The sequence below is a fragment of the Amblyraja radiata genome, chromosome 3 (genome assembly GCF_010909765.2).
Source record: "Amblyraja radiata isolate CabotCenter1 chromosome 3, sAmbRad1.1.pri, whole genome shotgun sequence".
In the NCBI taxonomy this organism is placed as follows: Eukaryota; Metazoa; Chordata; class Chondrichthyes; order Rajiformes; family Rajidae; genus Amblyraja; species Amblyraja radiata.
Genome location: NC_045958.1, coordinates 47,557,786 through 47,585,046, shown reverse-complemented (window position 1 = coordinate 47,585,046; position 27,261 = coordinate 47,557,786). Strand labels below are relative to the sequence as shown.

The window sequence follows — 27,261 nt, the reverse complement described above, 5'->3', positions numbered from 1 at the left end:
GAGGATTCTATCCGAAGAAAGACACAAAATGCTGGAGTAACTCAGCGGGACAGGCAGCATCTCTGGAGAGAAGGAATGGGTGACGTTTCGGGTCGAGGTCATTCGTTAGCCTTATTTATTTTTCCAGTACATTTTTGTCATTAATTTTAATTACTTCAAGTTCCTGATTAGATTTTTGGTTCACCAAATTTACATTATGTTCTTTGTGATCCCCAATAGAAGATAAACACAGAGTATTTGTTTATCGCTGCTGCTATTCCCCTAATCCTCATTCATTGCTCTTGTCATTGCCTTTGAACATGTTTACTTTCTTTCATCTCTATTTACAGCTTACAAACTACTTATGTATTTTGTATTTCTTTCCAAGTTATTTGTGTCCTACTTTCTCTTCACTATCTACAGTACTTCTTCGTCATGTCCTTCCAACTTATTGTGGACTTTGGAAGGAGTAGGATGGGGACCCACGGTCCCGTTTATATCAAAGTATCAATGGTTGAAAGGGTCAAGAGCTTCAAATTCCTGGGCGTGCACATCTCTGAAGATCTTTCCTGGTCCGAGAATACTGATGCTATTATTAAGAAAGCACATCAGCGCCTCTACTTCCTGAGAAGGTTACGGAGAGTCGGTTTGTCAAGGAGGACTGTCTCTAACTTCTACAGGTGCACAGTAGAGAGCATGCTGACCGGTTGCATCGTGGCTTGGTTCGGCAAGTTGAGCGCCCTGGAGAGGAAAAGACTACAAAAAGTAGTAAACACTGCCCAGTCCATCATCGGCTCTGACCTCCCTTCCATCGAGGGGATCTACCGCAGTCGCTGCCTCAAAAAGGCTGGCAGCATCATCAAGGACCCACATCATCCTGGCCACATACTCATCACCCCGCTACCTTCAGGTAGAAGGTACAGGAGCCTGAAGACTGCAACGACCAGGTTCAGGAATAGCAACTTCCCCACAGCCATCAGGTTATTAAACTTGGCTCGGACGAAACTCTGAACATTAATAACCCATTATCTGTTATTTGCACTTTATCAGTTTATTTATTCATGTGTGTATATATTTATACAATGGTATATGGACACACTGATCTGTTCTGTAGTCATGCCCACTATGTTCTGTTGTGCTGTAGCAAAGCAAGAATTTCATTGTCCTAGCAGGGACACATGACAATAAACTCTCTTGAATCTTGAATCTTGAATGTGCAGGCTTGGTGCCGTTTTTGCAACATGTTACACTGTTTTAATTTTAATTCTGTCATTAACATGTTTAGTTAGTAATAACTACATTTCTAGTTAGTAATGGCTACAGACCGATTAACAGTGAAGAAAGGCCTCGACCCGAAACATCACCCATTCCTTCTCTCCAGAGATGCTGCCTGTCCCGCTGAGTTACTCCAGCATTTTGTAACTACTTTCAATTAACTGCGGAGTTTATTTTCCACAAGAGAATGAAAGTTGGTTGAATATAACAGTATTTTTTTTTTAAATTTATCGTTATCTATTAATGTCAGAATTATAATTTTGATTTTGATTTGATTTAATTTATTGTCATTGTCTTCAATTAAGAGACAACAATATTATTTTTCCCTTAGTCATACAAATAATTAAAAAAACACAAAAACACAGAACACAGTAGTCCACAACATAAACATCCTCACAGCAGCACCAAAGTTCCCCACTGTGAGGGAAGGAACCAAAGTCCAGTCAAGCTCCTCACTGATGTTCCCCAATGGTCACCCGTGGTCGGGGCCTCCCGAGCACCCCATAGTCGTCGCTACGGGCGGCCGATGTACAGGCCCTCTCGCCGGGAACGATGGAACCCCGACATCGAACGGGACAACATCCTCAGCGGCCTAGATCTCTGAATCGGCAACCTTCCACCGGAGTCCGCTGCTCCCGATGTCCACGGGCCGGGCTGGGCGGAGATTCGCGCTGGCGACCCCCGGCAAAGGCGATGTTGAGGTCAGCGCTGCCCGCATTGGGAGCTCCTGGATGTTGGAGCAGCGGCCCAACACTCCGGGGCTCCAAGTGGTGATCCCAGGTAGGGTCTCGCCCGCTCCGCGATGTTTCCAGTGCCTCGCCGCCGCTGCCGAAGCTCTGGTCCGGTCCGGCAGGATAGGTCGCGCCAATCCAGTTAGTAGGCCGCGAGGAGGGGGGCGAGGACGTGACTCGAATAATAGCCGCATCCTCGCCAGGAAGCGACTGAAGGACGGCTCCCCCCTAAAAGGGCCTTTTCACGGGGCGAGTTGACGCAAGATGTCACCAGAGTGAAGAGGTCGTGGTCCAGCACGAGTCTCGCACGATATAACGGCAGTAGATAAAGAGTTCCCACGGTACTCGGCATTTATGTTATTCGTGCGAGTGACTTGGCCGTTTCCCGAGCTGTCGCGTTAAATCTTGAATGAACATCGTGAACTACACGTGACACAAATGATGTAACTTTTTTTTTCACACACTATATATATCCTCCCTTGGTTGAATCGGCTCATTTGGAGACATGCCTTTACGAAATAATTTCGAGTACAGGATGTTGGTTTTTTTCATTGACGCGCTGCATGCAGCTGCCCACTATGTGCATCGAAAACGCTTGCTTGAAGGCAGAAGGGAGAGATTAATTAAAAAGAGAATTAAGAGGAAGTCTCAAGCATTACAAGTGAGAATTGCCTGCCCTCATGCATAATTCTTTTTATGGCTCTTTTTTTTTTTAGAGACATAATTCAAACTTCAAACACAGAGGGTGTAAAAGCTGTCTGCGACTTTTTTACTTTGCAGCTGCAGGGCAGACAGACAGACTTATAAGAGAAGTTTAAGTTAACTGCAAACACAGCACTTTTACATCAATAGCAATGTATGTTTTTAAATCTTGGATAATATTAAATGGTTCTCCTCTTGATGAACTTATATATCGTTATATAAACTCACATGAGCACTCGGGAAACTCGGCAGCCTTCGTCTCCAGCAGGTTCCTTTTTCTCTCCCTGTTTCTATAATCCTCTCTGGATTTATCGTAGAGAATCTCGTTAAATTGGAACCATTCTACAAGTTCCCCCTCTTGTTCCCTGGTGAAGTTATATGACTTTACCTTCTGCCATCTTCCCTTTACATAAGCGTCTGTAGAGGCTATTCCTACAACGGCTACTGGGGAGGCAATCTGAATTGCACCTTGCTCACCCTCTCCCTGCTCCAAGGAGCCCACAGGCAGTGTTATCTGTGGCATCTCCTGTTGCCCCTCCACCTGTCTCTCTTGCTGCATCTCCTCCTCATTCTCCTGCATGGCAAAAACATCTCTGACCCGCTTTACCCCCTTCCTTTGAGATTTTCTGGGAGCCATCTCTGCAAGTGTTCCTGTTAAAAAGATTATCCAACAATGACAATTAGGTGGGACGTCCTCGAAGGACACATGTTCCCATGTGTCCTTTTGAGACCACCTTTTTTAGTCACCCTCTGTCCCCTCTGTCCAGCTTCCGGGTTTACCGTTCGCAGGAGTTCCCACGCGCTATATCTCTAAAATCTGAAGTTATGTAATGTCTAAAGGAACTGCAGACGCTGGTTAATGCTGGTTAATATGCACAGAAGGACACAAAATGTTGGTGTAACTCAGCAGGTAAGTCAGATCTGGGAAGAAAAGCATAAAAAGCTGGAGTAAGTCAGCGGGTCAGGCATCATCTCTGGAGAAAAAGAATAGGTGACGATTCGAATCGGAGCCCTTCTTCAGACATCCTAATCGGAATTGAGTCTGAAGATGTGTCTCGTCCCGAAACATCAGCTTTTTTTCTCCAGAGATGCTGCTTGACTCGCTGAGTTACTCCAGCTTTTAGTGTCTGTCTTCGGTTTAAACCAGCATGTGCAGTTCACTCCTTACACGGGTCTCTGCACAACATTGATTGGTAGCGTTCCGGACCCCTGGACCCGAGGAATCCGACCTGTATCTCTCAAAGAAGTACATGTGAAAAATATCTCACGGACCATAAAAATGCGTAACCTTTCAGTAAAGTCCCTTTTAAAGTCCCTTTTAAAGATTATAGTTATTTTCTTGAATCTCATTAACATAACTCATGAATAAGTTGTTGTCCATATGCGGATGTAAATCTTTATTTTTATTTATTTTTTAAATTCAATCCCACTGAAGATAATTTTTAATCACCTTCTGTCCCCTCTGTCCAGCTTCCGGGTTCACCGTTCGCAGGAGTTCCCACGGTACCCGCAAGAGTTATTACGGATATCGCACGGATATCGCACTGGCCACTACGTTCATATAATGTTGCAATACTCAACCACAAGTGTACAAGTCACTCTTGGAGAAATTCAAACTTTCTTGAATTTTCTCCCGAGTGACCAAGTTACACGATGACCTGCCGTTAGCGCTACGGTGGTCCACGGTGGTCCACGAATGCCGTACTGTTATCGCACGAGGTTCCCACGATGTTGAACTCTGGTTAACTCTTGCGTCAAGTCGCCCCGTGTAAAAGCCGCATTACCGTACCCTCTTCCCCCCACATAAAACACTGAAAAAAGCTAAAAAAATACTTTAAACATAACAAACAAACAAAAAGACAACCAGACTGTGGGCGGAGGCAGCTAGTAACAATGCCACAGGATGTCCAATTGCCTGTTTCATCTTGGTTCATCAACATATTGTTCCAGAAAATTAACACGATTATTGCATGAATTCATTCTCATGTGAAGGGAGAAATTTTGAACAATTATTTAATTACTCTTGTATCAAGCTTCTCTTAATTTCTCACTTATACTCTGAGCTAAAGTAATGATAACTGTTTATCGATCAATAAACTACTCCCATTGTTGTCTATTATGTTTTTATCCTATAGCTCCACACAAACAGATTCCATGTCCTGATTTCCTGTGCTTAATTCCTACCCCTCAACTGCCTTAAACTCAAGTCTAATGAACACATCTCCTTCTTCATTTTGCTTACATGATCAGAACATCAATTAACCATAATTACTTAGTCCTTAGCTATAGTATCTTGCAATTATATCTCCGTAACAGCTATTAGATCAAACCCATTTATCTCTATTTGTGCCATTAACTCATTTGCCCATGCTCGGATGATTCACCCATTCAGATTTGATCCTCTAGTTTAACGCTTTCGTAGTTTTTACTTGCCTTGCCTTAATTACTAATATTTTATTACTGTAATTAAACTTTCTCTCTTTTTCTGACAGCCTATTCAATTTTATTTAAATTGCTACTCTGTGCAGCGTTCTTGTTGTTTTTATTGTCAGGCTTAAAATGTAGCTCTCACTCAAATCTCATCCTCTACCACTTTGGTTCTTTGATCCACCATGAACGGATCTGTCAACTTCATCCCCAACTGAACGTCTCATGGTTCTTCAGTGTTGGTAAAAGAGTCCCATGAATTGAAACCTCTGCTCCACTCTCCCACACCCATAGAAATGACATCTCACAACATCAATTGCATCAAATAACATCTCACAAAACATCTCACAAAATTGCAGTTCTCTGCTGCCTTGATGCTTCCCATGTGCAGAAAAATAAATTAATCCTAATCCCTCATAGCAGGAAGAAACACCAAGTGTGGGTGCTAGAGTTTGCATTGAGTGCAAGACTCCTCTTGATACCAGGTACCATACAGGCTACATCAATGTTACCTTCATCATAGAGATACAGCATGTGGATACAGCATAGAGACACAGCATGGGCCATATAACCCACCAAGCCTATGCCAAACATTTTTACACTAATCCTACCGTAAAACAATTATTCTTCCCACCACTCACCTACAGACAAGGAGCAAATTAACCTACTAAATTGTACATTTTGTGATGTAGGTGGAAATCACAGCATTTGGAGGCAACTGGTGCAGTCACAGGGAGACGATGCAAACTCCACACAGACAGCAGCTGAAGGAATGATTTAACCCAGGTTGCTGGAGCTAGGAGGCAGCAGCCATGCCACTCTGCCACTGTAATGTGAATTCAGTCATTTTCACTGACTGAAAAGGATCGTTGTCCCATGGCATCCACTGGCCATGTATGGGTGACTTCATGGGCATGAATGCCTGGTTGTCTGGCAGCAGTCAGGATTCCTTCCATCTGGGGCAGTCTCCTATGTCATTTAATTTGATGCATCACAGGTCCATGACTAACCACAAGGGTTTTCCACTCATGATGTCATATAGCTCCAGACAGGAGCTGAGACGAATGTAATTGGGTGGTGTTTCCATGCTGTGCTCCACAGGTAGACTGAGTTTGTCACCCATTCCATACCGAATGGATGGACTCCCAGTTCTGCACAAAGCTCTTAAGTAATGTAGAACTCAACATATCCCTTCACACTTCAGACTGCCACAGCAATCCCAGGATTTATGGCAGGTTTACTGTCCTCCAAACTTCTCGAGTGTACACCCACCAGCCTTCTTGCATAACTTTGCCCACTGACTTCTTCATCTGACTCCTTAAGATTAAACCTCAAGACCCAAGGAACTGCAAATTTTGGAATCTTGAGCAGTACACAAAGTACTGGAGTAACTCAGTGGGCCAGGCAGCATCTCTGGTAAACATGGACCGCCGATGTTTCGGTTCAGGACCCTTATTCAGACAGATTGTAGTAGTGGGGAGAAAGTTGGAAAAGAGTTGGAGGCGGGACAATACCTGGCAAGTGATAGATGCATACAGGTGAGGGGAGTTTGATTGGCTGATGGGTGGTCAAAGGCTAGAGATGTAAAGCAAAAGCAAAATAAATATGTAGAAGGGAATGGAGGGAGGAGAAAGGGGGGATGGGGCAGAATAGGGTGAAAATTGGGTGCACATCAGGGTGGGGGAGCCACAGAACAAAGAGGGGAAAAAAGGGGATGTTACTGAAATTTGGAGTATTCCATATTCATACCTGTGGCTTGTAAGCTAGCCTAGCGGTTGAGATGGCATTTCTCCAGTTTGCCTCACTCTGGCAAAGGAGATGGCCCAGGACAGAAACGTCTGTATGGGGATGGGAAGGGGAGTTAAAATATCAAACAACCAGGATAACAAGCAGGCCTAGGAGGTCCAAGTGCAATTGTTCGACATAACAGTTACCCATCTATATTTGGTTCAACCTGAACTGTCATCTAAGATAGACACAATAGCTGGAGTAACTCAGAGGAACAGGTTGCATCTCTGGAGAGGAGGAATGGGTGACGTTTCTGTTTGAGATTCTTCTTCAGACTGATATCAGGGGAATGGGAGGTACATAGATAAGTAAGTGTCTAGCTAAGGAAGTATACAATTATTTATGTGTAGGGATATGGAATCTATATACTTCCATATCTATGTACCTCCCACTCCCCTGACATCAGTATGAAGAAGGATCTTGACCCAAAACGTCACTCATTCCCTCTCTCCAGAGATGCTGCCTGCTATGTTCCTCCAGCTATTTGTGTCTATCTTCGGTTTAAACCAGCATCTGCAGTACCTTCCTACACACTGAAATGTAATCTGTCCATTTCCCTCCACAGATATTGCCTAGCCCACTAAGTTCCTACAGTAGTTCATTTCTTGCTCAATTCCTGTTGAACCTTATCTAATGTTTTACTGTACCCCCAATGTGATCTGCCTTTGGAATGACACAATGTTGTTTAACATGTGAATCATTAAAATTCACCAAGGCAGCATTTGCTCGAGTCATCTAGGGTGCAGCAGTCTTTTACGATTAAGGAAATATTTTGTCAAAAAATGTGGAGGCGCAGAGGCAAAGTAAACCTGGACAGGAGAGAAATAATCCCCAGGTTAAAATTCACATTGGTCTTTTTATTTTTACAAATTCCACATAATGACAAAACTGTTCAATTTCTTTTCAGATTTTTTAAAAGAATATCCAGGCATCTTGGCAGTACCCAGATGAATCTCAATAAAATTGTACATATAAAAGATTTTTGTCTTTGAATATTAAATTGTGACCTACTTTTTGGGTTCTGCCTCAGAATAATCTACTATTCTTACGCTCTTGTACTCAAATATGATCAATGGTTCAATGGTTTCTTTATTGCTGTGGTCATACATAATAAGATTTTACTGAATTGAATGCAAAAGCCGAATTTCACTAGGTACATGTGACGATAACATCCCGTTCAACAAATCTCAGAAACGCACAATTGCAGAGAAAGTGCTATTATTACAGAATTATTACATCAGCAAATAAAGTTTACCAAGTTATATTTCTGCTATGAAATGTACACTCGCAATAAAAATTGGCAAAATATAAATAAGTTTAATCGATTTAAAATATTCAATTAAATGGCAATGAATCAAACTGAAATTACAATAAATGAGCGATAGAATTGACCAGGAATTTGCAGTTAGCAGTGAGCCATGGTGCTTTCTGTAACACAGGGAGGGAAAGTTGATTTACCCGACCCAGTTCTCTCAGCAGAAACCTGCTGAAGGCACGCACTTCTGTCTGATGCAGTGGGTCCACGCATGGTGGCAGAACCTTCTGATTTTCAGAAACATTTAATACTAATTAAAACAAATGAGAAAAAAAATTAAAACAATGAATAAAAGCACGAAATACCTCAAAGATGTAAATGAATAATTGAACAAAATGTAAAACTATCAATACTTAACCCTGTTATTCATGGCTGTTCCTCCCCTTTGATATCCACGAGATAGGAATCATTGTGCTAGATCTATCCTAATCATTGAGTCATACAGCATAGAAACAGGCCCTACTCATCCATGCTGACCATGATCCCCATCTAAGTGAGTCCCATTTGCTTGCATTGGGCCCATATCCCTTTAAACCTTTATAACCATATAACCATATAACAATTACAGCACGGAAACAGGCCATCTCGACCCTTCTAGTCCGTGCCGAACACGTATTCTCCCCTAGTCCCATATACCTGCGCTCAGACCATAACCCTCCATTCCTTTCCCGTCCATATAACTATCCAATTTATTTTTAAATGATAAAAACGAACCTGCCTCCACCACCTTCACTGGAAGCTCATTCCACACAGCCACCACTTTCTGAGTAAAGAAGTTCCCCCTCATGTTACCCCTAAACTTCTGTCCCTTAATTCTCAAGTCATGTCCCCTTGTTTGAATCTTCCCTACTCTCAGTGGGAAAAGCTTATCCATGTCAACTCTGTCTATCCCTCTCATCATTTTAAAGACCTCTATCAAGTCCCCCCTTAACCTTCTGCGCTCCAAAGAATAAAGCCCTAACTTGTTCAACCTTTCTCTGTAACTTAGTTGCTATCCATTTACCTGTCCAGGTTTCTTTGTTCGAGGAGTAGACATAGGTTTAGGTTTATTATTGTCACAAGTTCTATTGAAAAACTTTGTGTTGCATGCTTTCCAAACAGATCAGATATACCATACATAAATACAATCGTCAAAATCAAGTACAATAGTTAATGCAAAGGGGAAAATACAAAGTGCAGAATAGTTCTATTCTGTGTATTCACCCTATCTATTTCCCTCACGATTTTATATACATCTATAAGATCACCCCTTCAGCCTCCTGACCTCCAAGGAATAAAGTTATAGACTGTCTAATCTCTCCCTATAGCTCTGGCCTTTGAGTCCTGGCAATATTCTTGTAAATCTCTGCACTCCTTCAAGCTTAATGAATCTTTCCTATAAAGGGTGACCAAAATTAAACACAATACTGCAAGTGCAGCCTCACCAATATTTGTATGACTAACATAATGTCCCAACTTCTGCACTCAATTCCCTGAGGAGTGAAGGCCAGCATGCAAAAGCCTTCTTCACCACTCTATCTACCTATGACCTCACTTCTGTAAGATATTACGGCTTCAGCATGTAGATAGAAACAAGCACAGGTTTCCAGTACAAGCTGTTGTCAGTGTGGGTCTTCTTTAATTTGCAAAAGTACACTGCACATACTCACACATATACACGAGACTGATAAGATATTGAATATATCAAATGAAACAAATCATACCATTCTAGTATTCAGTACTTAAAGTTACAGTTACCATTATATGCACTACACTGTTCTCCCCTTAGAAAATGAAATAACTTGTAAATTAGACAAATAAGAATAATTTTATAAATGTAATCTGATGACTGGTTTACACACTCTTTCTGATCTCCTGAGTGGTTTAGGTGGAGTGTCAGGTTGTGGTTCCAAAGGAGAGTCAAGTTCAGGATCATTTACCTTTGTCTCTACTTTCTTTGGAGATTCTGATTTTACATCTGAACTTGGAATAATACCAAAGTCTGACAGATCTGCTTCTTCGTCTATGCTTTGCTCTTGTTCATCCCTTGCTGGAATCATATGGTTTATGTGCACACTTCTAACATGTCCTCCAATTTCTACCAAGTACCTCCTGGTACCACACACACTTCAACTACTGTTCCCACCTCCATTTGATTGCTTTGTAAAGGGGGGCTGAGAACACAAACCTGATCATGTGCATTGATCCTATGTTCTTTTTGACTTCCACCTTAATGACGTTTCTGATCAGATAGTTTGCATTCAACCTCTGGAGACTTCATCCCCACAATACCTGTGTGCTCACTATGGAGTTATTTAAGTAATCTTTATCTTACACAATTGGATTATTCTCTTACTATTACTCTGTGACCCCATTTAATACACCCTTGCTCATATGACTGTCATGTCATCTATTGTGATAAAAGTTTAGTTCATTAGTACAGGTACATGGTTTTATTTCTGACCATCCACACAAAGTCTGTTTGTATACTTGTTTTAGCACTGTGTCCTTTTGAGTTTCCGCAGCAATTTCAGCTGTTGTGATTGGAAAGTCATTGTCCACTGCTTCTGTGACGTAGATAGCACCTTCAGTGCCCACATCTGATTTTTCATGAGGCAAACGCAACAATGCATGAGCGATAATATTTTCTTTTGAGCTGCGGTACTCAATGCTGTAATCATAATGTGATCCAGTTTCAGTAAGCTGAGCCAATTTTTGCCCATCAACGTTGGCCTATTGACTTAACCCGCAACAACTATTGGCAACTTCAAAGTCTTGCCTTTATGTTGTACATCACAAACTGTCTCTCCACATGTCTCCAATACTTCTCCAGAGTACGTTTTTAGCTGAACGTTTGTTTCTGCATTAGGCATCTTGCTAAACTTGGATTCATAAGTGTCTTTGCTTATAATTGTGCAATCAGCAGCGGCATCAACACACATAGTAATGTATTGATTGTTCACTTTGACCTTTGTCTGAAAGTCTTCCTTTCCAGACACACCATTCATAGTATAGATGCCGTACAGTCCAAGTTCATTACTCTCTGAGTGTTCTTTGAGGTTGTGAATCCCATGCATTTGGTTTCCGAGCCTTTTGTTTTACTTTATCCTGTGATGGTGCTCTGCATGCTGATGCAATATGGTCTTTCTTTTGACAGTTGTAGCACTTAGTGTCCTTGAACTGTACACTTTGACATGCTATCTCCATGGCCAAAGCAGCTTTGCATGCCAAATCAAAGGTGAGGGCTGGTATGTTCAGTAGTTTTGATTGGATTCGCTCATCCAGCATTCCACATACAAATCTATCACGCAAAGCTCGATCCAGAAATGTTGCAAAATTGCAGTGTAGCAACAACTTCTTCAATGAGATAATGTACTCACCTATGGTTTTTTTTTTCAATTTAATTCAATTCAACTTTAATGTAATTGCACAAACGAAATGCAGTTTTGCGTCAGTCCGTAGTAGTAGTAGAAATTAAAAAAAAGAAGATACAGAATAATCAAAAATACAGAATAATTAAACAATGGGGACGGAGGGACCGGAGAAATCTATCGGTGGGACTCCAAGTTCAGCAATGTGATGGTATAATTGTAGAAGCTGTTCCTCATCCTACTGGTACGAGACCTGAGGCTCCTGTACCGTCTCTCACCTATGGTCTCACCAGACTTCTGGTTTCTGGTTTCTTGTGTGAAATTTGTACCTTTTTGCAATGTCTATGGGGTTAGGGTTGAAGTGAGCATCAAGTTTTGAAAGAACAGTCTCAAATTAAACATTCCTTGCCTTCTCTGGGGCTAGGATGTTGGTGAGAGTTTCATACACGTTAGGACCCATTTCAGTTAATAGAATGGCTTTCTTTCGTCCAGGGATGACCTCGTTGTGTGCTCTTACCTGCACTTGATCATCATCTTCTGTTTCTTCAGCTTCAATAATATAATTTGCAATAAAAAAAACATTTCCATTTGCTCACAGTATGAGGTAAAGGTTTCACGTTTTTTGTCGAAAGTCCCTAGTCGGTTATGCATCGCATCGACGCCATCTTGCCACGTAGACACAAATCAAAGATATCCTGACAAACTCTAGACGATTTGTACAGCTGCTGTTTTAAACTACAGTCCCATGCAAAGAAGGATCTGCGGCCTATCGTGTTCAGTTCGCAAACAACTGCGACACACCTTTGTATTTGATGTTTAAAATGTTAAACAATACTGCATATTGCAAAACAGTCCTGCACTGTATTTAAAGGTTGTGTTCACAAACTCTATCCAATCCTCGTCGCCATTGTAAGATATTACGGTTTCAGCATGTAGATATAAACCAGCACAGGTTTTCAGTACACACTGTTGTCAGTGTGGATCTTCTTTATTTTACAAAAGTACACTACGCATATAACCATATAAGAATTACAGCACGGAAACAGGCCATCTCGGCCCTTCTAGTCTGTGCCGAACACGTATTCTCCCCTAGTCCCATCTACCTGCACTCAGACCATAACCCTCCATTCCTTTCCCATCCATATAACTATCCAATTTATTTTTAAATGATAAAATCGGAATTGCCTCCATCACCTTCACTGAAAGATCATTCCACACAGCTACCACTCTCTGAGTAAAGAAGTTCCCCCTCATGTTACCCCTAAACTTCTGTCCCTTAATTCTCAAGTCATGTCAAACAAGAGGACATGACTTCAGAATTAAGGGACAGAAGTTTAGGGGTAACATGAGGGGGAACTTCTTTACTCAGAGAGTGGTAGCGGTGTGGAATGAGCTTCCAGTGGAAGTGGTGGAGGCAGGTTCGTTGGTATCATTTAAAAATAAATTGGATAGGCATATGGACGAGAAGGGAATGGAGGGTTATGGTATGAGTGCAGGCAGGTGGGACTAAGGGAAAATAATTGTTCTGCACGCACTTGTAGGGCCGAGATGGCCTGTTTCCGTGCTGTAATTGTTATATGGTTATGGTTGTATGTTCTCATGTTTGAATCTTCCCTACTCTCAGTGGGAAAAGCTTATCCACGTCAACTCTGTCTATCCCTCTCATTATTTTAAAGACCTCTATCAAGTCCCCCCTTAACCTTCTGCACTCCAAAGAATAAAGACCTAACTTGTTCAACCTTTCTCTGTAACTTAGTTGCTGAAACCCAGGCAACATTCTAGTAAATCTCCTCTGTACTCTCTCTATTTTGTTGACATCCTTCCTATAATTAGGCGACCAAAATTGTACACCATACTCCAGAATTGACCTCACCAATGCCTTGTACAATTTTAACATTACATCCCAACTTCTATACTCAATGCTCTGATTTATAAAGGCCAGCACACCAAAAGCTTTCTTTACCACCCTATCTACATGAGATTCCACCTTCAGGGAACTGTGCACAGTTATTCCCAGATCCCTCTGTTCAACTGCATTCTTCAATTCCCTACCATTTACCATGTACGTCCTATTTTGATTTGTCCTGCCAAGATGTAGCACCTCACACTTATCAGCATTAAACTCCATCTGCCCACTCTTGCAACTGGCATAAATCTCTCTGTAGACTTTGAAAATCTACTTCATTATCCACAACACCACCTATCTTAGTATCATCTGCATACTTACAAATCCAATTTACCACACCATCATCCAGATCATTGATGTACATGACAAACAACAGTGGACCCAACACAGATCCCTGTGGCACCCCACTAGTCACTGGCCTCCAACCTGACAAACAGCCATCCACCATTACTCTCTGGCATCTCCCATTCAGCCACTGTTGAATCCATCTTGCTACTCCACCATTAATACCCAACAATTGAACCTTCTTAAGCAACCTTCCGTGAGGAACCTTGTCAAAGGCCTTACTGAAGTCCATATATACAACATCCACTGCTTTACCCTCATCAATTTCCCAAGTAACCTCTTCAAAAAATTCAAGAAGATTAGTCAAACATGACCTTCCAGGCACAAATCCATGTTGACTGTTCCTAATCAGACCCTGTTTATCCAGATGCTCACCGCTGACGTCAAACTAACAGGTCTATAATTGCTAAGTTTACTCTTAGAACCCTTTTTAAACAATGGAACAACATGCGCAGTACGCCAATCCTCCGGCACTATTCCCGTTTCTAACGACATTTGAAATATTTCTGTCATAGCCGCTGCTATTTCTACACTAACTTCCCTCAATGTCCTAGGGAATATCCTGTCCGGACCTGGAGACTTATCCACTTTTATATTTCTCAAAAGTGTCGGTACTTCCTCTTCTTTGAATCTCATAGTTTCCATAGCTACTCTACTTGTTTCCCTTACCTCACATAATTCAATATCCTTCTCCTTGGTGAATACCGAAGAAAAGAAATTGTTCAATATCTCCCCCATCTCTTTTGGTTCTGCGGATAGCTGTCCACTCTGACTCTCTAATGGACCAATTTTATCCCTCGTTATCCTTTTGCTATTAATATAGCTGTAGAAACCCTTTGGATTTACTTTCACCTTACTTGCCAAAGCAATCTCATATCTTCTTTTAGCTTTTCTAATTTCTTTCTTAAGATTCTTTTTACATTCTTTATACTCCTCAAGCACCTCATTTACTCCATGCTGCCTATAATTATTGTAGATCTCTCTCTTTTTCCGAACCGTGTCAAATTTCCCTTGAAAACCATGGCTCTTTCCAATTTTTACTATTTATTTTAACCGAACAGGGACATAAAGATTCTGTACTCTTAAAATGTCACCTTTAAATGTCTTCCATTTCTCTTCTACATCTTTCCCATAAAACAAAATGTCCCAATTTACTCCTTTTAAATCTTTTCGCATCTCCTCAAAGTTAGCCTTTCTCCAATCAAAAATCTCAACCCTAGGTCCAGTTCTGACCCTCTCCATAATTATATTGAAACTAATGGTATTGTGATCACTGGACCCGAACTGTTCCCCAACGCATACCTCTGCCACCTGACCCGTCTCATTTCCTAACAGGAGGTCCAGCACCGCCCCTTCTCTAGTAGGTACCTCTATGTATTGCTGCAAAAAACTATTCTGCACACATTTTACAAACTCCAAACCATCCAGCCCATTTACAGAATGTGTTTCCCAGTCTATGTGTGGAAAATTGAAATCTCCCACAATCACTACATTGTGCTTAGTACTAATATCTGCGATCTCCTTACATATTTGCTCTTCCAATTCTCGCTCCCCATTTGGCAGTCTATAATACACCCCTATAAGTGTTGCTACCCCTTTCCCATTTTCTCAGTTCCACCCAAATAGCCTCCCTAGACGAGCCCTCTAATCTATCCTGCCAAAGCACTGCTGTAATATCTTCCCTGATAAGCAATGCAACACCTCCAACTCTTGCCCCTCCAATTCTATCACACCTGAAGCAACGAAATCCTGGAATATTTAGTTTCCAATCACAGCCCTCCCGCAACCATGTTTCACTGATCGCCACAACATCATACTTCCAGGTGTCAATCCAGGCTCTAAGTTCATCCACCTTTCTTACAATGCTCCTAGCATTAAAATATACACATTTAAGAAACCCACCCTCTCTTATTCTCTGTTATAACCATATAACCATATAACAATTACAGCATGGAAACAGGCCATCTCGACCCTTCTAGTCCGTGTTTATTGTCTTTTTTCTTCTTTCTCCCCTACATTTTGGGTCAGAGTGCTACCCTTCTCTGCCTCCTGCCTCACACACTGACTGCTAGCTTTCCCAATTTGAGTCCCTCCCCCCAACCATTCTAGTTTAAATTCTCCCCAGTAGCCTTTGCAAATCTCCCCGCCAGGATATTGGTCCCCCTCGAGTTCAAGTGCAACCCGTCCTTTCTATACAGGTCGCACCTTCCCCAAAAGAGGTCCCAATGATCCAGAAACTTGAATCCATACCCACTGCACCAGTCCCTCATCCACGCATTTATCCTCCACCTCGCTCCATTCCTACTCTCACTGTCGCGTGGCACAGGCAGTAATCCTGAGATTGTTACCTTTGCAGTCCTTCTCCTTAACTCTCTACCTAACTCCCTAAATTCTTCTTTCAGGACCTCTTCTCTTTTTCTACCTATGTCGTTGGTACCTATGTGTACCACAACCTCAGGCTCCTCTCCCTCCCATTTCAGGAAATCTTGGACACGTTCAGACACAACCTTGACCCTGGCACCAGGGAGGCAAACTACCACCCGGGTCTCCTGTCTGCGTCCACAGAATCGCCTATCCGACCCCCTGACTATAGAGTCCCCTATTACTATTGTCCTCCTCTTCTTTTCCTTACCCTTCTGAGCAACAGGACCGGTCTTTATGCCAGAGGCCCGGCCGCTGTCGCTGCCCCCAGGTAGGCTGTCTCCCCCAACCGTACTCAAACATGAGTACTTATTTTCAAGGCGTACAGCCACCGGGGTACTCACCAGTCCCTGCCACTGCCCATTGCCCTTCCTAACTGTGACCCAGTTGTCTGCCTCCCGTGGTCTTGGAGTGACCACCTCTCTGTAACTCCTTTCTATGAACTCCTCGCTCTCCCTGACCAGACAGAGGTCATCGAGTTGCTGCTCCAGGTTCCTAACACGGTCCCTTAGGAGCCCCATCTCGACGCACCTGGCGCAGATGTGGATGTCTGGAGGGCACTCAGACTCCATGACCTCCCACATCTGACATCCAGAACAGTAAACTGCCCTGGCCCTCATTCTCCCCCTTATCTGAATACAATACAAAGCCTTACCCGGGATACAAGCCAATCAGCTGCTTTCTCTAGTCCGTTCGACCAATCAGCGGCTTCCTCAAGCCCACTTAATTTGAAGTGTGATCTGTGAATGGAACATTGCAAATTTTGGCTCCTCCCTCACCAACGGCTCCTGGGCCTCTGTTGAAACAAGCCCCGCGCTGGGTTTTTACACTCACCACTCGGACGTCGCTCCTCCCTCACCAACGGCTCCTGGGCCTCTGTTGAAACACATACTCACACATATTCACGAGACTGGTAAGATGTATTACATGACTCACATATATCACATGACACAAATCATACCATTTTAGTACTCAGTATTTAAAGTTACAGTTGCCATTATATACACTACATCTTCCAAGTAACTATGTACTTTGTACTCCTAAATCCCTCTACTACACAGGATAATTAAATGGAATCGCCAGCATAAGTGGAAGGGAATCTTTGCACCTTTGTGCTGCCACTATGGACTCCAGGAGAGATCCAGGATCGATGTACTACTAGCCAAATGCCAGTGAAAACCCATTAGTTAGTTTGAGGGGTTTTATATTCACCTGCTGACATGTACATATAGAGTTGCTTACACTTTACCTCAAAAGTCCATAAGTAGCAATTTAATTATCAATTGAAAATGAACATAGCAGGTTGAGTAAAATGAACCTGGATTAGCCATAAAACCAGGAAAATAATTGCATCATCAATTTGCAGCAGAGATGAAGAAGATTGGCAATTTTATGCCTGTAAAACGGGGGGAATGGATGAAAAGTTGATCTGTTACAATAGAGAAAATGTACACAATCTTTTTGTTGGCCTGGTATTAAAGAAATGGGTTTCGCTAAAGCTCAAATATGTTGAATCCATGCGCGAGTCGGAGAAATTCAAACAAGATATACAGTAGCAGTCCAACCAGCAAATATGTATTCTGAAGAAGGGTCTCGACCGGAAACGTCACCAATTCCTTTTCTCCAGAAATGCTGTCTAACCTGCTGAGTTACTCCAGTTTTTCTGTCTATTTTCATCTTAAATATATTTCCAGATTCTGCTTATACTGTACAATATTCAGTTAGTGAGATGGACAGGCTTTTAGGCAGGGATGTGCAAATTTAATGAACAGGTTGAAGGAATGTGTCTGAATAGTTAATCATTTCCAACAGATTTTTACTTAGAGTAATAGAGCAAGGATACAAGCCCTTCAGCCCAACTTGCGAATACTGACCAAGATGCCCCTGCTGCACTAGTCCTATCTGCCCACTTTTGGCCCATATCCCTCTAAACATTTCCTATGCACGTATGTCCAAATGTATTTTAAATGTTTGTACCTCCACAACTACTCCCTCTGGCAACTCATTCTATATATCCACAACCCTCTGTGTGAAATAGTTACCCCTCGGGTTCCTATTAAATATTTCCCATCTCATCTTAAGCCTATGCCCTCTGGTTTTTATTCCGCTACTCTGAGTAAAAGACTCTGTGCATCTATCCTGTCTATTCCCCTCACGGTCTTATACACCTCTATAAGATCACCCCTCAGCCTCCTGAACTCCAAGGAATAAGGTTTTAGCCTGCCCCACCTCTCACTATTAGCTCAGTCCCTCGAGTCCAGGCAACATTCTCCTAATTCTTCTCTGCACTCTTTTCAGCTAAACAACATCCTTCCTATAGTAGGGTGACCAAAATACTCCAAATGGAGCTCAACAACATTTTGAGCAACTGTATCATAATATCCCTCTCTCTTTCCCTCTCTCTTCCCCTCTCTTCCTCTCTCTATCTCCTCCACCTTCCCCCCCCCCCCCCCCCCCTCAAGCAGTCATAGAGCACATTTAAAATGTTACAAATACCCATTGTTCCCAAATCATGTGACTAGGGCTTGAAATATTGATGCCATCATATTTTTGTTTGAGGTTGTGGTTGAGGTTGTGGCTGTAATTTCAGTTATTGTTAGCATGCAGCAAAAAAACAAGTTTTTTGGTTATATTAAAAAACTTTAGGGAAATGCAACAACTTTCAGTTTCTGCAATAGATTTTAACTTAATTAGTAACGACAGCAATCATACCTACACAGTCAAAATCATTCAATGCTGGTCAGATTTTTACCATTCCATTTCTGTCCAAAGTTCCTCCTGTCACATCTCTGATTAATGTCTTCTCTTACGTATCCACTGACAAATGTGATAGGTGAACAGTTGATGCACAAGATCAGCCTTGTGATGGCCACAATATTTAAGCATTATGCATGCTGACATTTCAAAATTTATCAGCAAAGAAAATTGTATCTGTGTAAAAAATGGCAAATCTTCTCAGTGCATCTGTTTTTTTCCCCCACTTATTATCAGTGATACCAAGGAAAAATAATTTAAGCACTTCACATAAGCCTTTAGGTAGCACGAATGACTAGTTTCATTTTGGCAGCATTTTCCCATTTGGCCTGTTGCCAAGTTAAGAAGACCGATATTGGAATTAAATAGCTTTTTCTTAAACTCAAAATAGCACAAGGCAAATCTCAAACAGTTAACCTGTTTGCAAGTGTACTCACAAGAACAAAAATGGCAGAAAGTTTGTACACAAGAAAAACCCCACAATAGCAAAGAGTTAAATGACCAAATAATCAGCTTGAGTGACATCGGTTGAAGAATTTATAGTGACCAGGCATTGGGAGGAATGTTTATTCTTCAAATAGAGCCGCAGGATCTGTTTCTCCTGCATCAGAGAGAATAGTGTGCCTTCATTTACCGTTCATCTGACAGGCAATACCACCAACAATTCAAGCCACCAACTCAGCGACACGACAGGCTATATTTTGGAATTTATTCTCTCTGCTGAAGAATCTGACTCTAGTCACTCAGGTGTCCATTGAACCAAGGGTCACATCCAATGGTATCATCTCAAGTAATGAGATTAATAAATGAACTGCATGAAGATCAGTGAGCCAGATCGCGTAGGATTCAATCCGTGTCCCCTCCGTCCACACTTACCCAATGCAGAGGATCAAAAGCTGACTCTCCAGCCCTGTGAGTCAAGGGGCAAGGCAGAGCAAAGCCTCAGTGATGGGTGGGCTTAATGCTGAGGCTTGTCTTCCAGAATACACAGGCAACCCTCAGGCAAAAGGCAAAGCAGGGATGGTGTGGGGAATGTGGGGCGATTGGGGGGTAGGGGTGCAAAGCCATGTCTTCAGTAAGAGTCCTTGGTTATACTTCCTGACAATTTTTAAATGTCTGCCAATACTAAAAGGAGTTTTTTAAAGTATTTATGCCTATAATTAATTTTAAAAAATAAGAAAATAATAAATAATAAATATTATTAATGCTACATTAAAACAAAGATATCTTACGGGTAGCACATCTTGCCCAACCAATAACGGGCCATTATGGACTCCACCCTTCTGGAGGTCATGTGTATGAAGAAGGGTCTTGACCCGAAACGTCACCCATTCCTTCTATCCAGAGATGCTGCCTGTCCCGCTGAGTTATTCCAGCGTTTCATGCCTATTTTCCTGAGGTCATCTGTTGCTGGCCCTGTTTTATTCTGGCTTTCTCAGTCAGCATACTGACCGGTTGCATCGTGGCTTGGTTCGGCAACTTGAGTGCCCTGGAGAGGAAAAGACTACAAAAAGTAGTAAACACTGCCCAGTCCATCATCGCCTCTGACCTCCCTTCCATTGACGGGATCTATCGCAGTAGCTGCCTCAAAAAGGCTGGCAGCATCATCAAGGACCCACATTATCCTGGCCACAGATTCATCTCCCTGCTACCTTCAGGTAGAAGGTACAGGAGCCTGAAGACTGCAACGACCAGGTTCCGGAATAGCTTCTTCCCCACAGCCATCAGGTTATTAAACTTGGCTCGGACAAAACTCTGAACATTAATAACCCATTATCTGTTATTTGCACTTTATCAGTTTATTTATTCATGTGTGTATATATTTATACAATGGTATATGGACACACTGATCTGTTCTGTAGTCATGCCTGCTATGTTCTGTTGAGCTGAAGCAAAGCAAGAATTTCATTGTCCTATCAGGGACACATGATAATAAACTCTCTTGAATCTTGAATCAGTCTGAAGATAGGTTAAGACCCGAAATGTCACCGATTCCTTTTCTCCAAAGATGCTGCCTGACTCGCTGAGTTACTCCAGCATTTTGTGTCTATCTTCTTATGGTGGGTCTAAGTAACTCCTATGTCCTGGAAATACCAACCTACGAGTGCCAGCAACTTGGACACAGCCATCATGATTCAATCCATTAGGTGACAATACCATGGCCAAGTTACAATACAATATTGTGAATGCCTGTATTCATTGTAAAATATTCAGCAAATCCTGTTGCAGCGTTAGAGGATTTTGGTTAGGCCATATTTAGACTACTGTATGCAATCTTGGTCGTCCTATTGACGGAAGCTTCTCCGTGAATTGTCACCTTGTTGTGGTGGAGAATCTTGTGTGGTGCTGAGATCCTGAGAGCGATGCCGTCTGGAGCTATGCTCCTGGTATGGCCACCCATGGCGGTAAGGTCGAGGGAGAGTTCTCTGACAATGAGCAAACCAACCAAGACCTCAACGGTGGAACAGGCGGAGGATGATGTCACACTTTAGTGGAGCCTCACAACCGCTGGGAAAGCGGATGATGGCTGCAGCAGAAAAAGGTCTCCGATCGTCTTGGGACTCCATGCCACTAAATCCTGACCCAGATCTGTCAAGAACCATGTGATGGCTGTCTGTGCACCAGTCTCCCCACGTTAAACAAAGTCACGCACAGGTGTCCTCCATATAGGGAATCCACCTAACACCCTGGATTAAGTCCTATGGTGATCAGCGTGGCGACGGGGGCAGGATTGTGAGATCTGGAAGCTCCTAATCCTGAGCTGGCACATCAGGCGGTGGATGCTACATTCAGTCGTTGGACTCTTGGAATGAGGCAGAAGAGCCCTTCGGCAACTGCACCCATGGCTGAGCAGTCCTCTTTAGGATCCACTCTGCCCACCCCACTTGGGGAAAGGGCTAGAAAAGGTGCCCTAAAAATAGCCTGCCTCAAACTTACCGACTGGATTACCGCGTCCAGAGGTATCACCACACATGGTCAGAAACACAGAAATATGAATATAAACTTTGGAGCAACCAGTAACAGACCAGAGAGGAGAACCGCGATCATCACAAGAGAACATCGTCTGGTGCTTGCCAACAACCAGATGGCAACAGTTGTGAGTGCCTATGCCCCTATTTTAGACTCTGAAGAGGAAGTAAAAGAAACCTATGCCTGCTTGGATGAGACATTGCCTAAAATCTCCAGGGAGGAAAAGATTATTCTCCTAGGAGACCTCAATGCCAGGGTCGGCCGGGACCAACCCCTCTGGAATGGTACCATAGGAAAGGAAGGCATCGGGAACATCAACTCCAATGGAGCTCTGCTTCTCAGCAAATGTGCTCAGCATGACATCATCATCACCTCGTTCGCCAGAAAAACAAACTGAAGGCATCTTGGAGACACCCACGCTCCAAGTGCTGGCTCGAAGGGCCGAATAGCCACCTCCTGCACCTATTTTCTATATTTCCAAACAGTGGCATCTCATTGACTATGTCATTGTACGGGCCAGGGACCGCCGTGACATGAACATCACAAGGGCCATGATCAATGCAGATCTGCTGGACAGATCATCACCTCATCCACTCCATGATGTCCATCAAACTCAAGAGGAAGAGGGGGATTCAAACAAAGCAGATCCGGCCAAGGATAAACCTTGAAAGCCTGGAGGAAACTGCCACCCAGCAGCGACTTCAGGCTTCTCGTGGGGAAAGCCTCCAACAGGAATATCCTGGAGACTGCACTGGAGCCGGTTCAAATCCACCATCCTTGATACCTGTAAAAACATCCTTGGGTGCAAGTCCAAAAAACACCAGGACTGGTTTGACGAGAATGACACAGAGATAGAACAGCTCATCTCCAAGAAAATGAAAGCCTTTCGTGACTGGCAAAATGATGTAACCTGCAAGGCTAAAAGAGGGGCTCACTCTAGAGCCAAGTTGGACGTCCAGAGCCGGGTGAGAGAGCTTAAGAACTTTTGGTGGACAGATAAAGCTCTGGAAATCCAGAGACTGGCAGACTCGGCCATCTATAGTCCAAGCTACCGCGGCTTAACACCCCTGCACTCAAAAGAAGGACAAGAATTGCTGAAGGACAATGAGTCCATTAACGCCGGATGGAAAGAGCACTTCCAGGAACTCCTCAACCGTGACAGCACAACTGAACCAGGCATTACCCACCGCATCCCCCAGAGTCCCATCAGAGAAGACATGGAAGAACCTCCCACAATGACAGAGGTTCAAGATGCCAACAAGAGCCTTAAGAACAACAAGGCCACCGGTCCAGATGGGATCCCAGCTGAAATCTTAAAGGAAGGTGGACCGGAGCTCCTGGACCACATCCACGCCCTACTCCTCAAGGTCTGGGAAAAAGAAGAACTTCCCTCAGAACTCAGGGATGCTCTAATAGTGACCATTTTCAAGAAGGGGGACAAGGCTGAATGTGGAAACTACAGGGGCATCTTGCTCCTGTCAACAACAGGCAAAGTCCTAGCTCGTGTCCTCGCAAACCGACCTACCACTGTCTGCGAAGGTACTCCTAGAATCACAGTGTAGCTTCCGCCCATCAAGAGGTACAGCAGACATGATATTCACAGTGTGCCAACTCCAGGATAAAGGCAGCCTTTGTTCACGGCCATCACAGACCTGACAAAGGCTTTTGACTCGGTAGACTGCCGGGCTCTTTGGAGCATACTATCAAGGTACGGTTGTCATGACAAGTACATCAAAATATTGAGGCTTCTACATTATGGCATGTCAGTCACAATGCTCAGCAACTGCGGCTCTGAGTCCGAGCCCTTCACTGTGGAAACGGGGGTGAAACAGAGATGCATTATCGCACCCACCCTGTTTGTCGTCTTCATTGCTGCCATACTTCACCTCATTGGTGAAGAGCTGCCACAGGGGATCCCAATCCTCTACAGAACTGATGGTGTGCTCTTCAATCTTAATAGGTTGAAGGCCAAGAGCAAAGTCAGTAACACCGCCATCATGGAGCTTCAGTACGCGGATGACTGCGCCATTGCAGCACACTCTGCAGAAGACCTCCAGGGCATCCTGAATGCCTTTGCCAAGGCATACAGAGCCATGGGCCAAGCCTTAAATATCAAGAAGTCCCAGATCCTACATTAACCCCCACCCAACCAGACGTCGACCCAGCCCACTTGGCAGCATTCTTTCCTCAAAAGCTGACATTAACTCTGAGGTCAACCATTGCCTGAGTTGTGCAAATGGAGCCTACGCCAGACTCAGGAAAAGAGTCATAGAAACATAGAAATTAGGTGCAGGAGTAGGCCATTCGGCCCTTCGAGCCTGCACCGCCATTCAATATGATCATGGCTGATCATCCAACTCAGTATCCCGTACCTACCTTCTCTCCATACCCTCTGATCCCCTTAGCCACAAGGGCCACATCTAACTCCCTCTTAAATATAGCCAATGAACTGGCCTCGACTACCCTCTGTGGCAGGGAGTTCCAGAGATTCACCACTCTCTGTGTGAAAAAAGTTATTCTCATCTCGGTTTTAAAGGATTTCCCCCTTATCCTTAAGCTGTGACCCCTTGTCCTGGACTTCCCCAACATCGGGAGCAATCTTCCTGCATCTAGCCTGTCCAACCCCTTAAGAATTTTGTAAGTTTCTATAAGATCCCCTCTCAATCTCCTAAATTCTAGAGAGTATAAACCAAGTCTATCCAGTCTTTCTTCATAAGACAGTCCTGACATCCCAGGAATCAGTCTGGTGAACCTTCTCTGCACTCCCTCTATGGCAATAATGTCCTTCCTCAGATTTGGAGACCAAAACTGTACGCAATACTCCAGGTGTGGTCTCACCAAGACCCTGTACAACTGCAGTAGAACCTCCCTGCTCCTATACTCAAATCCTTTTGCTATGAAAGCTAACATACCATTCGCTTTCTTCACTGCCTGCTGCACCTGCATGCCCACTTTCAATGACTGGTGTACCATGACACCCAGGTCTCGCTGCATCTCCCTTTTCCTAGTCGGCCACCAGCCTTGAAGTCCTTGAAGACCGAGATCTAAAGGCTCAAACAAAACTGCTGGTCTACAGAGCCGTTGTCCTCTCCACCCTGTTGTATGGAGCCAAGTCATGAACCTACAGCAGGCACCTGAGAGCCCTGGAACAATGCCATCAAAGATCCTTATGAAAGATTCTGAGGATCAGCTGGGAGGACAAATGCACCAACATCAGCGTTTTGGAGGAAGCCAACATGACCAGCATCATCATCACCACATTAATGCAGCACCAACTTCGATGGACTGACCATGTCATGCACATGTCCAACACACGTCTTCTTAAACAAATCCTGTAATCTCAATTGAAGGAAGGCCGGCGAGCCCCTGGCGGACCAAAGAAACGCTTCAAGGACAACATCAAGAACAGTCTGAAGAAATTCCACATCACATCAAGCAACTGGGAGCACATTGCACTGGATAGGCGCTCCTGGAGGGATCCGTGCAGGAAGGAGCTGCACTTCACGAAATGGAACTACGCCGTGTCGCAGAGACAAAGCGACAGCACTGTAAGGAGAGGGAGAAGGGAACTCGACGACTACCAAACACCGCCAGTCTCCACTGCCCACGTTGCACCAGGGTGTGTGGATCGCAGATCGGCCTCTACAGATCCACAAGTAGACGACATTATGGAGAGGACAGTCATACTTGTTCCGAGTGCCGCCGATGCTGATGATGATTGTAGGAAGATGTGGTGGCTTGAAGAGGTTCTTGAAGAGGTCAATCAGAATGCTGCCTGGATTAATGGTGTTAGTTATAAGGAGAGATTGGGTAAACATGGAATTTTTACTGGAACATCAGAGGTTGTGGAGAGAACTGATAGAAGTATATAACATTTAAAGAGGCACAGATAGGGAAAATGGTCAGAACCTTTTTCCTTGGGTGGAAATGAAAATTGGAGGGGATAACTTTAAAATGGTAGATAGTCAGAACCTTTTTCCCTGGGAAAAGCATGATTAGTAAATTAAGAGATGATACTAAAGTGAGTGGTATCAGAAATAGCGGTTATCAAATATTACACCAGAATTTTTATCAGCTGGGCAAGTGGGTACCTGGACGTGGCATCGAAGGACGAGAAGCCGAAGCAAAGAAATGGAAGCCAACTAACTGAACGGAAACAAAGTCGAAACGGCAAATATCCAAAAGTGTACGAAGCTGAAACACCAACTAACCAAAAGGCTGCGTCGCCTAAAAGCAAACTCACCGAAAGGTCATTCTGCCGAAACGTCCTCACCGAAACTCTGCATCGCCTACAATCCATATAACCGAATGGCTGCTCTGCCAAAAAGTCAAATAACGGGCATGACGTTGCCGTGGGGGGGGAGGGGGGCCTGGACTTGTCAGCGATTGGTTCAGACCCCCGTGTTCATCACATCACTGGCCGACGGAGACGAGTGGGGGTCATTTTCCCACACAAGCCATAGGTGACTGGGCACTCTCAACCCGAGCACCAAGTTGTAAGCAGCCGAAGGAGTGCATCCCTCGGGATGCCCCCGCCACCCCCGCTATTCCCCCAACTCCCCCGGTGGCATCGGCCCCACTATCCCCCCCTCCACCCCTGGGCGGCTTCTCCCCCGCTATCCACCCCTGGGCGGCATCACCATCACCGCCCCCGCTATCCATCCCCTCACTTAATTAACCAGGTTCCCGAATGTAAGAACTATTTATACATGTAATGTTTTTGTTTTTAAATCAGTAACTCTTTTTGAGTTTTATTGCCGACCCCATCTTGTGGGAAGAGCTTGCGGCAGCTGGTTTCAAAGTGCCTTCATTGTTGGTAAGTGCTGATCTTTCACCTCAGCTCCACCCGGCGCTGCCGACACACAACCGGTCACAGTGCAGCCGCATGGGGGAGACGAGGAGGAGGTCAGCCGTGGGAGAGTGGGGGCTGTCCAAAGGGATATGCTCCTTTGGCCGCTTACAACTTGGTGCTCGGGTACAGAGTGCCCAGTCACCTATGGCTTGTGTGGGAAAATGACCCACAACCTCCCGTTTCCATCGGCCAGTGATGTGATGGATGCGGGGGTCTGGACCAATCGCTGACAAGTCCCGTCCCCCCGGCAACGTCATGTCCGTTATTTGACTTTTCGGCAGAGCGGCCATTCTGTGAGTTTGCTTTTAGGCGTCCCACCCTTTCGGTTAGTTTGCTTTTAGGCATCCCACCCTTTCGGTTAGTTGGCGTTTCGGCTTCGTACGTTTTTGGTTATTTAGCGTTTTGGCTTCATTTCCGTTTGGTTATTTGGCTTCCACTTCTTTGCT

The 27,261-nt window shown here is 43.9% G+C and overlaps 1 long non-coding RNA gene across 1 annotated transcript; it reads right to left on the bottom strand.

Annotated features, from left to right (window-relative positions):
• Nucleotides 1-1,951: 1,951 nt before the first annotated feature.
• Nucleotides 1,952-21,610, bottom strand: LOC116970666. The gene is made up of 3 exons (XR_004411248.1): nucleotides 21,436-21,610; nucleotides 6,356-6,359; nucleotides 1,952-1,962 (listed from the first exon to the last, which is right to left on the bottom strand). It is a non-coding gene; the product is annotated as an uncharacterized LOC116970666 (long non-coding RNA).
• Nucleotides 21,611-27,261: the final 5,651 nt, after the last annotated feature.